The sequence below is a fragment of the Pygocentrus nattereri genome, chromosome 9 (genome assembly GCF_015220715.1).
Source record: "Pygocentrus nattereri isolate fPygNat1 chromosome 9, fPygNat1.pri, whole genome shotgun sequence".
NCBI lineage: Eukaryota > Metazoa > Chordata > Actinopteri > Characiformes > Serrasalmidae > Pygocentrus > Pygocentrus nattereri.
This window is the reverse complement of record NC_051219.1, coordinates 10,401,904-10,415,555: the sequence shown is the minus strand read 5'-3', so window position 1 is coordinate 10,415,555 and position 13,652 is coordinate 10,401,904. Positions and strand designations below refer to the sequence as shown.

At 42.4% G+C, this 13,652-nt stretch overlaps 1 protein-coding gene across 1 annotated transcript in view; it reads right to left on the bottom strand.

The window, feature by feature from the left end:
• ctnnbl1 (catenin, beta like 1) overlaps window positions 1-13,652 on the bottom strand; it is a 75,078-nt gene that overhangs the window by 29,433 nt on the left and 31,993 nt on the right. The window lies entirely within an intron of this gene.

The following is a 13,652-nucleotide window of genomic DNA, read 5'->3' as shown; positions in this document are numbered from 1 at the left end:
CTGATTAACACTTTCCAAAGGCATTCTTAGAGTCATGAAAAAAGACAAGACCGGGAAAGACATAAAGAAACAGATGAAAGTGATAATGTCAGTTTTCATTAGTGTGTTTGTGAGCAGCACAAAGACAAGCTCTTCCGAGCCCAACAGAGCTGTGAGGCTGCGGTTTACCACTTAAAGCATAGCTGAGTAACCAAGAACATACACATTTCTATCCCCCTTAGACTGTAAACAGAGTGTCAGTGTGAATCAGAGGAGGAAACAGAGCATCAGTGTTGATCAGAGGAGGAAACAGTGCGTTAGTTTTAATCAGGAGGAAACAGAGCGTCGGTGTGAATCAGAGGAGGAAACGGAGCGTCGGTGCGAATCAGAGGAGGAAACAGAGCGTCGGTGCGAATCAGAGGAGGAAACAGCGTCGGTGCGAATCAGAGGAGGAAACAGAGCGGCAGTGTTAATCAGAGGAGGAAACAGAGCGGCAGTGTTAATCAGGAGGAAACAGCGTTGGCATTAATCAGAGGAGGAAACAGAGCGGCAGCGTTAATCAGGAGGAAACAGAGCGACAGTGTTAATCAGGAGGACACAGAGCGGCATTGTTAAACAAGAGGAAACAGAGTTGCCGTTAATCAGAGGAGGAAACAGAGTGGCAGTGTTAATCAGAGGAGGAAACAGAGCGGCAGTGTTAATCAGGAGGAAACAGAGCGGCAGTGTTAATCAGGAGGAAACAGCGTTGGCATTAATCAGAGGAGGAAACAGAGCAGCAGTGTTAATCAGAGGAGGAAACAGAGCGGCAGTGTTAATCAGGAGGAAACAGAGCAGCAGTGTTAAACAAGAGCAAACAGAGTTGCCGTTAATCAGAGGAGGAAACAGAGTGGCAGTGTTATTCAGGAGGAAACAGAGTGTCGGTGCGAATCAGAGGAGGAAACAGAGCGTCAGTGTGAATCAGAGGAGGAAACAGAGCGTCGGTGTTAATCAGAGGAGGAAACAGAGCGGCAGTGTTAATCAGAGGAGGAAACAGAGCGGCAGTGTTAATCAGGAGGAAACAGAGCAGCAGTGTTAATCAGGAGGAAACAGAGCAGCAGTGTTAATCAGAGGAGGAAACAGAGCGACAGTGTTAATCAGGAGGAAACAGAGCAGCAGTGTTAAACAAGAGCAAACAGAGTTGCCGTTAATCAGAGGAGGAAACAGAGTGGCAGTGTTATTCAGGAGGAAACAGAGTGTCGGTGCGAATCAGAGGAGGAAACAGAGCGTCGGTGTGAATCAGAGGAGGAAACAGAGCGTCAGTGTGAATCAGAGGAGGAAACAGAGCGGCAGTGTTAATCAGGAGGAAACAGCGTTGGCATTAATCAGAGGAGGAAACAGAGCGGCAGTGTTAATCAGGAGGAAACAGAGTGGCAGTGTTAATCAGGAGGAAACAGCGTTGGCATTAATCAGAGGAGGAAACAGAGCGGCAGCGCTAATCAGGAGGAAACAGAGCGGCAGTGTTAATCAGGAGGAAACCGAGCGGCAGAGGAAACAGCGTTGGTGTTAATCAGACGGAAACAGAGCGGCGCTGTTCATCAGAGGAGGAAACAGCGTTGGTGTTAATCAGAGGAGGAAACAGCGTTGGTGTTAATCAGAGGAGGAAACAGAGCGGCAGTGTTAATCAGAGGAGGAAACAGAGCGGCGCTGTTCATCAGAGGAGGAAACAGAGCGGCAGTGTTAATCAGGAGGAAACAGAGCGGCAGTGTTAATCAGGAGGAAACAGCGTTGGCATTAATCAGAGGAGGAAACAGCGTTGGTGTTAATCAGAGGAGGAAACAGAGCGGCAGCGCTAATCAGGAGGAAACAGAGCGGCAGTGTTAATCAGGAGGAAACCGAGCGGCAGAGGAAACAGCGTTGGTGTTAATCAGACGGAAACAGAGCTGCGCTGTTCATCAGAGGAGGAAACAGCGTTGGTGTTAATCAGAGGAGGAAACAGCGTTGGTGTTAATCAGAGGAGGAAACAGAGCGGCAGTGTTAATCAGAGGAGGAAACAGAGCGGCGCTGTTCATCAGAGGAGGAAACAGAGCGGCGCTGTTCATCAGAGGAGGAAACAGAGCGGTGGCGTTAAATCAGGAGGAAACAGATGTGTCATGAAGAAAGAAAAGAGGGAAAGCAAGAAAAAGAAAGCAAGACAGAAAGCAAGAAAGAAAGAAAGAGAAGAAGACAGACAGTAAAAATATGAAGGAAAGGGAGAGATAGAAAGAGAGAGAGAGAGTATTCAGGCAGTAGAAGAGGCAGGTATTAGATAAGTGTGTTATCTCTGAGCTCTGCCCTGGGATATAGAGCTGGAGAGAGAAGGGAAAGAGAGAGAATGAGGAGGAAGGGAGAGAGGAAAAGAGGAGAGATGCTTGGGCTGTTGCTACAGCACTTGGTCTCCGTGGCAACAGGAGGAGAGGCCATTAGCTGCAGGCATGTGGAAGCAGCTGTGTGTATGTGAGAGAGAACAAACATGCAGGAGGTTTCTGCTTCAGCTCTGCTCCTCATTACACTCTATTAGAGCTGCTCACTCATTCTAATGACAGACACTTCACAGAGCATAATGGAGCACAAGCAGCTTTTATTCACATACAATACAGCGTGAATGCAGGCATCGCCGGCACATGGCAACCAGCCCCGCCGCTTTAAAAGCCAGCAGAGACTGTTTATAAAGGACTTCTGCTATTTCTGGTGATGTTAGGTAAGACACTGCAGCTCAGCACTGTCACACAGGTGGATGGAAGCAGATTCTCCTGTTCTACAGTGAGAGAGATCACTGTTAACCTTCACAAGCTTAGATCAATTACTGTTCTCTGCTACATTTGACTTGATTCTATTTTATCAACAGGTCTGAGCCGTGCGTCTGACTTTTTTCCAGTTTAGTTTGATGTCAAACGTCAAACTGACTAAAACATGGCAAATATCTAAAAGATGTTTTTCTTTTTTTCAAATCAAGATGGTTGTAAAAACTAAAAACACACACACACACACACACACACACACACACTTCTTGCAGCACTATGCAAAAGTTACGAAAGCATTTATTTCTTATTAAAAAAAAAAAAAAACAACAGAACAAATAAAAATAAGCCAATAAGCAATAAATCATTGTTCCTCCTTGTGGAAGTCCTGTATTTACTGTTACCATCCAGCACATATTTTATCTAATCCACCCGTCATTTAATTAATTCAGGTGAGCTGCTGATGGAATTGAGTGGATGGAACCTGTGCTCTTCTAATAAAATACAAGACAGTCATGTTTATTTATGTTTATGCGCTTAGTTAAACGTTCTATGGTGTTTTTACTGACAAATAACGGCTGCCTTACTTGTTTCCTAACAGTAAGCGATTGTCCAAACGTAGCATCACACCCAGAGTGCTTTGCAATGTCTAGATCAAGTGCGCAAAAAGCAAAACGAAATCAAACCGTGGACCAATCAGGTCCGAGCGGACAGAGCTGCCCAGCTGTGGTTCGGAAGAGTTATTTCATAGAGTGTAGAGCAGGTCCTGTTTTATCTCTACATTTATGTAGTATTTATGTAGTTTATGCTGCTGAGTGGCACAACCATCGAAGCGTTGGCCCCGTCATCGGCAGATCACAAGTTCGATCCCTGGTGATGCTGCAGCCGTCCACAGCCACGAGTCCAAGAGAGCACGATTGGCCTCGCTCTCTCTGGGTGGGTAGAATGGCCCCCTTCTCCCCACCATTACTCAATGCAATGCTCGTCAGCGCAGGCGTCTGTTAGCTGACGTAACAGATCTGGCGGTTGGCTCTTTCCTCCGAGTGCGTTCGGCTGTCCAGTGACGTCGGGTGAGCGGCAGTTCGAAAAGAAGCGGATGCTGGTTTCACAGGTCTCGGAGGAAGCCTGTGCTGCCTTCACCCTCCTAGCGTTGTAGTAGTGTGATTGGGGGGAGTCCTAAGTAGCGGGTGGAGTTGTAAATGAGAAGAAAATTGAGGAGGAAACAAATAAAAAAATAGTTCTGATGACCTGATAACTGGCTGAGCAAGTGTGTTTTTTTCTCAAAATGAACTGGATCGTTCCACTAAGCACTGGACGTTAAGTAACGACTGCTTTCCAGCTAACTGATGTACGTTTCTACTGCGAACACAGAACAACTAAACTGGAATTAGCCAGAAACAAGCAGAATACAATCCAGCAAACAAGACGAGCTCTGAAATACTTTACATACAGGAACAAAACTGCATACAGGTTAAATCTAGTAGTACTGAAAAAACTGAGCTCAAGCTTAGATCGCATCGTCATGGCACTATGCGTAACACCGTGTTTAAGTTAGCTACATTTGATTGGATATTCGACCTTCTCTGCATGATTTCTCAAGAAAGAAATGCACAAAAATGATCAAAACCTACATTTTCCGCCTCCTGAGAAGACGGAGAACAAACTACAACCAAATATATTTAAGAACGTCTGTTAAATTTGGCTGAACATGATGGATCAGATCAACAGTGTGCGAGTCATTAGTGAATAATGTGGATGTCAATCTTCAAACGTCAGAGTTTTATTGCACTTGTAGTAAAATGAGTACCTTCCTCTAAGCCCACAACAAAACCCAGTTAAGGGAAGCTGCTCTCTTTACTACTGAGTGATTTTGCTTTCTTCTAGCTAAAAACATGGGAAATCCATTGCTTTCTCACCTTTTAGACAGCCCCTTAATGACTAAAGTGTCAGTAATCAGCATTTCTGAAACATTACGCTCAATGAAACTTGAGACATTTTAAAATAGGTTTGGTTGTGGTTTGGGCGAGATGATGCAGATTATCACTACTTTTGGACATGTACTTTATGAGACATTGAGGAAAAAGTTTAATATCGAGCACAAGTCTAATATAATACCAACTTTACTGCGTTTCTCTTTCTGGCAGAAGGAACTGCTGATATTAAAGCACACTAGATATAATATTCATGCCTTCTTTGCTTTTCTTTTTTATTTATTTTTCCAGAATTGTCGTACAAAAGCAAAAGAACGCCCATGGTGGTTCATTATCATGACTGCATTGATCTACTGTGCGTGCCTTCAGCTCAGGCCTGCAACTTAATCACAGCCGTGATGTTACTCACAATAACACACTCCCTTCTCATATTCCACTGCTTAACTGAACCCAAATACTATTGTAAATGTCAATGAGGTGCAAAACACGGCCAGAAATTGTTAAATTAAGCAATGTTAAAAGACCTTGGATACCTTGGACCTTTTTCTATATCGATCTACTAAAACAATAAAATATAGATTGAACACCTTAAATGGCTCCTTATGGTGATGCATGTTTGTTGTAACAGTAATCATTGCTGCTTTTACATCAAGTTTAAAAACTTCACTTTGGACAGAATTCCTTTACGTGTTTCCTTGAGCTATGAGTCATAAATAATTACTGCAAACATTTATTATCGGCAGCAATAACTACTGTTTCTGAGGGTTAAGAGGTAATGATGCAAACTGAAGCAGCCGCGCTTTAAAGAAAAATCTCCCTCCAATTCAGAAGCCATAATCGCCTCACGCAGTTCTCCCTGGCAAACAAAACGAGAATTGTTGATAATCCTCAAAGAAAAAGAAGAAAAAAAAAGGAAAAGAAGAATCAATTACAAAAAGCTTCACAGGGATACAAAGATGGCCAATCCATTTTCTGCTCAAATAAGAGAACAAACTGAGGCTTGATTAAATGCGATGGGGGCGATTAACTAAGCTCTTTCCATGCCATTTACCCAGATCATTGGACCAATTACTAGGAATAATGTCAATCTGTTTCATAGAGGGAGTTTAAATGGAATTATTATTATAAAAAGCACCAGTCATTTTCTTTTTCCATTTACCATGATAACCTCTAATGATAACTTAATGCCGTGGGGCGGGTGGGTTCAAATGTAATCACACATCCTGTCATTCACTCTTTAAGACCCACACACTAACACAGACAGAGTGGACTGCTTTTAGCTAATTTAGCCATTTACATTCGTCATCGTCTTAAACAGGCACAATTTCCTGCCATGCATTAACAGAGCATTAGCCATACAATGTGACAACTAGTCTGTCTACAATGCAGATTAATGTCCATTAAAGTATTTGTGCATGTGTAAATAGAGAAACCGGGTCCAAAGCTACTATTAAGGTTAACTCAAACACATATACAAGCTCACATAAAGACTAGAAAGGACAACTCCAATAGAGCACAGAAACAGTAGAGTGTGATGGTTATTACATTTTAGCTGAAATTAAATGCTGTGTAAACGACTGTGAAAAGGGAACCGAATGTAAAATATTACAAATAAATGTATTATAAAATTTGAGCGAAAGAAAAAAAATGTAATAGGTGAACAACGTTTTAAAATGCGTAATTCAGTAGATCAGGTCTCAAAGTTATTCAGTGGTCTGAAGTTTTTACACAGTCACAAATTCATCCCAAAGGTATTCTGTGGTGCTGAGGTCAGGACTCTGTGCAGGCCAGTCAAGTTCTTCCACACCAAACTCGCTCATCCACGTCTTTATGGACCTGCTTAGTGCACTGGTGCGCAGTCATGTTGGAACAGGAAGGGGCCGTCCCCAAACTGTTCCCACAAAGTTGGGAGCATGAAATTGTCCAAAATCTCTTGGTGCTGAAGCTTTAAGAGTTCCTTTCACTGGAACTAAAGGGCCGAGCCCAACTCCTGGAAAACAACCCCACACCATGATCCCCCCTCCACCAAACTTTACACTCGGCACAATGCAGTCAGACAAGCACCGTCTCCTGGCAACCGCCAAACCCAGACCCGTCCATCTGATTTCCAGACAAAGAAGCGTGATTGGTCACTCCAGAGAACACGTCTCCACTGCTCTAGAGTCCAGTGGAGGCTCTTTACTCCACTGCATTCCACGCTTTGCATTGCGCTTGGTGATGGAAGGCTTGGATGCAGCTGCTTGGCCATGGAAACCCATTCCATGAAGCTCTCTATGCTGTTCTTGAGCTGATCTGAAGGCCACATGAAGTTTGGAGGTCTGTAGTGATGGACTCTGCAGAAAGTTGGTGACCTCTGCGCACTATGCCCCTCAGCATCCGCTGACCCCGCTCTGTCATTTTACATGGCTGACCACTTCGTGGCTGAGTTGCTGTCGTTCCCAATCGCTTCCACTTTGTTATAATCCCACTGACAGTTGACTGGAATATTTAGTAGTGAGGAAATTTCACGACTGGACACAGGTGGCGTCCGATCACGGTACCACGCTGGAATTCACTGAGCTCCTGAGAGCGACCCATTCTTTCACTAATGTCTGTAGAAGCAGTCTGCAGGCCTAGGGGCTCGGCTTTATACACCTGTGGCCATGGAAGTGATTGGAACACCTGAATTCAATGATGTGGATGGGTGAGTGAAAACTTTTGGCAATATATTGTATATCTAACATAAGACCACATATGCACATTTGAAAGTGGCTCAGATCTGATTAACAAAAGATCAAATTTTTGAGGCATCACAGCCCCGAATCGTATATATTTGTCTGATCTAGTATCACCACTGACGTGCCAAAAACAGTGACAAACTTCAGGGGGTGTTGGTCAAAAACCTGTTAGAGATTTCTCTGGTTTGTTCCGGCCCAATTTGACCCCTGGTTTGGAGTCAGCGAGTTCTGAGCTCTCAAATTAAATGCCTGGGGAGGCGAATGGGAAGAAATCTGCCAAAAATGAAATAAGGTTTTACACTGAAAAACTAAAAACAAGAACAGGTGCCTCAATTAGTAAAAGGGCGTTCAGGCTACATCCCACAAACAGAGGCAACAAAGCCTTCAAGTTTTCGGTTCTCTTCTTTGTGCAGAGAACACATGGAAACGACTGTCCTTGGTAATCGACTGACTGCATAAGAAGTTGCCAATATAGATCGTATTGAAAAGTGCTGGCATGTTCCTTTAACGAATGTCTCAAAATGCTCCAAATTTCGTACAGTGGGAGTGTGGGAGCAGCAAGTTACACATCCCAACAGGGTTTGTATTCTGGGTTAATGCCAGCGTGGAGGCGTTCACTGACTTGCGCTCCACAACAGGCGCATCATTAGGTGGCTAAAACTGCTCCTGTCGGAGCAAAAGTTCCAGAATTGGGGCATCATTCACAGCGTGCAGAAACACGGCGCGATCAACGCTGTCTTCAGTGCTTTACAACACTCACTCGCCTGCTCCACCACTCCCTCACTCCGCCTTCCACTTCCTAAAATAATCCGCCTCATTAAGAACCAGCTGGTGGAGCAACAGTAGCTAAATTTCAGCTGTGTGGAGGAAACAGGCGCGGAATACAGATGACAGACGGCCGGCTCCATCTCTCCCTCTCCCTGACTGTCCGTCTTAGGCGGGTGCAGAAATTATGGCCGGGGGAGGACAAACCTCATCTCATGATGCAATAAATGTTCATACTTTTCTGCATTCGGCTCCTGTCTGCCCACAACTGGAAATTAACGAGCACTCCAAAAAAAAAAAGTTAAGAAAATGCCCCTGAAGCTTTAAAAGCAAAAAAGGCAAAAAAGTCCATATATAAATACATCTTGCCAAGTTTGGAATCAGCAGTCATATTAATAACTGCTGTACAAGTTACAAACCACAGATCGAAACGTTCTGGACCACTAAAGTCACGGAAGGGCTTTTCTCCTACATTAAATTTTTTTTTTATTCATTTATACTGTTTGTGTGATTTTTATTTGCTAAAACAGTCTTTATTATTTTTTTTACATAACCCTGCTGTCAGAACAAAACCTGTCCATTTTTGTCATTTTTCAGTTTTTTTAAATACCTGTAGGCCTTTATATCATGTGTAAATTTCATGAAGACTGGACCAAAAGAAACTGCCCAAATTGATGTGGAAAGATGTCTGGTTCCATTGACTTACATTAAAAGTAAAATGTTTTTTTTCCTTCTCCTGTAAAGTTACTATTTTGGAGATATGAGCTTTTGATCCGATAGCAGCGATAACTTATTGTATAATAATTATTTTTGTTGCAATGCTTGTAAGACTGGTATACGTAAACAAGCTCTGCTCTGATTGGCTGCAATGTACTCTGCTTCATTCCAGGCCAGAACTTCAGCGTGAACAGGCGTAGCTTTATTTTGCAACAAACTGAGAGTTCAACAGATTTGAACCTTTGTTTACATATGATATCAAGCTCTTATTAAATAAAAGCAAAGGAAAATTCAGCTCTTGGATATGGATATACATAATATAGTGTATATATTTATCATAATTTCTTGCTAAATTATCTGGCTGGGACATTCTGGATGTTACATATACACTCTCAGAAAAAAAGGTATGACAGTGTCACTGGGACAGTACCCTTTATGCCACTGTGGTGGTACCCTCAGGGGTACATCTCAGTACCTTTAGTCAGGGAATAAAACTGAACCATAATCCATTGAAATGATATTTTCTAAGTTGTACTGACTCCATGCACCCCGTCTCGTCTCCAGGCCTTTTCTATTACTGTTCCGTTTTAAAACATTAGTTTATAAAAAGATACAAATATCTATTTTTCCACTAGGAAAAACATTTAAGGTATACAATTGGACCTTAAAACCACTGTTGCACCTTTGAGGGTACATTTGATTTGTTTGTACCTTGATGAACCAAGCATGGTACCTTTATTTCTAACAGTGTAGTACAGCTTTCTCAAGTCATTTTAGAACCACCCACAGCTCTGTTCATCATTCTGGGCACATCTTAACTTTCACTTTTCACCAGTGGTGGACCGTAACCAAGTAAACGTAATTCGTTACTGTACTTAAGTAGGTTTTTTGTGTTCATCTGTACTTTACTGAAGCTTCCATTTTGGGCGATTTTCTACTTTCACTCCACTACTTTTCAAAGTCTATCTGACTTTTTACTCCACTGCACTTTGCAAAATCTGTCACTGATGTCGTCTCATGTGTGTATAAAAACGTAACATGTCAAAACGAAAGAAGCGCAAAGCCAGAGCACCAATCAGGGCCCAGCGGTCACTTTGTTTAGAGCTGGTTTTGACCTGTTGGTCATACCGACCCAGTGCAGCACGCGGTTCAACGTCAGCGCAGCAGCGTAAAACTTTGGGAGAGTCTGTTCAACATAAATGATGAACTAACCTAACTTTGTGTAAATAGAGCTCAATATAGAAATATGTCCACATATGCAGTCGAGACTGACGCGGCTTTTTTCTGAATTTCTACAAACACCGTTTCATTTTATAGTAAATGAGTTTGGGCTGGTTTATGTTTATGAACAGACGCCTACAGATCAACATAGTAAAGGAGCTCACTGTGACTGTTTACCTTCAGTGTTTTGTGCTTATGATCATTTTAATAGACGTCAGCGTCACTAATTAATGACGTTCTATTAAAAGACTGGTTTACCGTGAGAGACGCTGGAGGACTTTCACCTGAAATGAGTTCATGAAGCCAGCCTGGTTATAAAAATGATAACAGGACATCAGAGCCAGAATTACTCTTTTAGTACTTTTACTTTATACTTAAGTACATTTGAAGGTAAATACTTTTGTACTTTTACTCAAGTGGAAGTCTAAAGGGAGGAACTTCTACTTTTACTGGAGGAATATTTTACCTTGGGTGTCTCTACTTTAACTCAAGCGCATGATTTCTGTACTTTGTCCACCGCTGCTAAAGAAGCACACATCTGATACCACACGTCTTGGCTGATCCGACTGCATTCAGGATAAGTAATAATTCATAGAAATTTTTAAACCAAACTACTCCTCTAACTTTGGACAAAAGATTTCTGAATGTGTTGCGATATCATTGTAGAATAATCCTACTGAAGTTAGAAGAGTCCATCAGCAGCAACCAATACTGTAAATAAATCAACATGTAATGGTATAAAACACTCCCTCATAAAGCCCCTGGAAATCAATCCAGACAGTAAAGACTGAAGCAAGGAGGAAAAAACAAAGTTACTGTTACTGCGTGTGACTTCCGCTGGCGTACAAAGTGTTCCTTCACTATTCTTCAGTCGACTCAATCGTTTGACAGAAAAATGTTAGATCTATTATTAGTGAGCGTTTCCTTAATGAGCCTGTTACAGATGCAAATTGATGCTCGTTAATCCCTCCTCCTGCTGAAGTGTGGATTTCAGACGGGATTTTGCGGGATCAATCTCAGCGTTTACCATTCAGCACAAGAGCGTCCCTTTTTAATTACTTCAAAAAGACTCGTTTGTAATAAGAATCGCTGCTGACTAATTAACGTGTTTGGCAGCATTGTGCTCCCAGAGCACCACCTCATCCTCACTGGCTTTCAATTAGTCCATTGCTCAGCACACCATCACAACGGAGTCACTACAAAAGAAGAAAACACTAAAATAATCCAACAAGAACAAAACTCAGCGAAATCACAACTATCCTCACCTTCAAGGGTAAACAGTTCTGCTCTAAGCATAAACAGCCAACACAAGCAATGAAGAAAAGACACTCATTCACTTTATTAGAAAGCTGTGCACTTGTACTCACTGGCCACTTTATTAGAAACACCTCTCTTGTACTTCCACTCAGACACTTTATTGGAAACACCTCTTGTACTTCCACTCATAGGCCACTTTACTGGAAACACCTCTCTTGTACTTCCACTCATAGGCCACTTTATTGGAAACACCTCTTGTACTTCCACTCATAGGCCACTTTACTGGAAACACCTCTCTTGTACTTCCACTCATAGGCCACTTTATTGGAAACACCTCTTGTACTTCCACTCATAGGCCACTTTACTGGAAACACCTCTCTTGTACTTCCACTCATAGGCCACTTTATTGGAAACACCTCTCTTGTACTTCCACTCATAGGCCACTTTACTAGAAACACCTCTTGTACTTCCACTCATAGGCCACTTTATTGGAAACACCTCTCTTGTACTTCCACTCATAGGCCACTTTATTGGAAACACCTCTCTTGTACTTCCACTCATAGGCCACTTTCCTAGAAACATCTCTTGTACTTCCACTCATAGGCCACTTTATTGGAAACACCTCTCTTGTACTTCCACTCATAGGCCACTTTCCTAGAAACATCTCTTGTACTTCCACTCATAGGCCACTTTATTGGAAACACCTCTCTTGTACTTCCACTCATAGGCCACTTTACTAGAAACACCTCTTGTACTTCCACTCATAGGCCACTTTATTGGAAACACCTCTCTTGTACTTCCACTCATAGGCCACTTTATTGGAAACACCTCTCTTGTACTTCCACTCATAGGCCACTTTACTAGAAACACCTCTTGTACTTCCACTCATAGGCCACTTTATTGGAAACACCTCTCTTGTACTTCCACTCATAGGCCACTTTACTAGAAACACCTCTTGTACTTCCACTCATAGGCCACTTTACTAGAAACACCTCTTGTACTTCCACTCATAGGCCACTTTATTGGAAACACCTCTCTTGTACTTCCACTCATAGGCCACTTTACTAGAAACACCTCTTGTACTTCCACTCATAGGCCACTTTATTGGAAACACCTCTCTTGTACTTCCACTCATAGGCCACTTTACTAGAAACACCTCTTGTACTTCCACTCATAGGCCACTTTACTAGAAACACCTCTTGTACTTCCACTCCCTGGCCTCTTTATTAGAAACACCCCCCCTTGTACTTCCACTCATTGGCCAGTTTACAAAATTACCTTATCAGGGGCGCATACATTTTTTCCAGGCACAACGAACACATGTACATATAGCCACTGGTTCAGTCCACAGGTTGTGATGTCACAATGAACACACTTAAATATGACCAACTCTTCAGATAATACGTTGTGATGTCACAAAGATATTTACATATGACCACCCAATCAAGTCATATGCTGTGATGTCACAATGAAGACAATGACATACGAACGCCCTTCCAGCACCAACTCCTGCAGCATTTTAGCTGCCCTTCCACGTTGGAGTGATAAATTCCTGCAGACAGAAACTTTTGCATACGACTGTATAAACAGACACTCAAACTGGGCATAAGCAGCTAAATATATGCTGAAAGATACAATCTTGGCAGCTTCTTGGCCCAATCTTACACTTTTCCAGGACTTCCCTAATATTGCCAGGACATTTTATCTATGGTCTTATTTTCCATGTGTCTTTCAAGATAGGAAAACAAGTCTGCCAGGTTTCTCAGATTTTCCAAGAGCCATGGAACCACTGACATACACCTCCTTGTATCTACACTCTTTGTCCATTTTATCAGCTCCACTTACTGTATAGCTGCACTTTGTAGTTCTACAATTACAGACTGTAGTCCATCTGTTTCTCTGATACTCTGTTTACCCTGTTCTTCAGTGGTCAGAACCCCCATGGACCCTCACAGAGCAGGTACTATTTGGGTGGTGGATCACTCTCAGCACTGCAGTAACACTGACGTGATGGTGGTGTGTTAGTGTGTGTTGTGCTGGTACGAGTGGATCAGGCAAAGATGATGGATAGTGAGACATATTGATAATCTGTTAGAATTTTAACAGTCGTGGTCATGCATACACCACTTCTCCTTAAGTGAACCTGAAAAAAATAAATCCTAAAAATAAATAAATTCATAAATAAAAAATAAGAGCAGAATATGCAGAATGTGCAGTAAACCTGTGCATATAGACGGCTTCTCAGCACTAGTTGCCCAGCCCAGTCTCTGCACTACTGGGGCCGCAACAAGAAGGCAAGAATGAGCTTT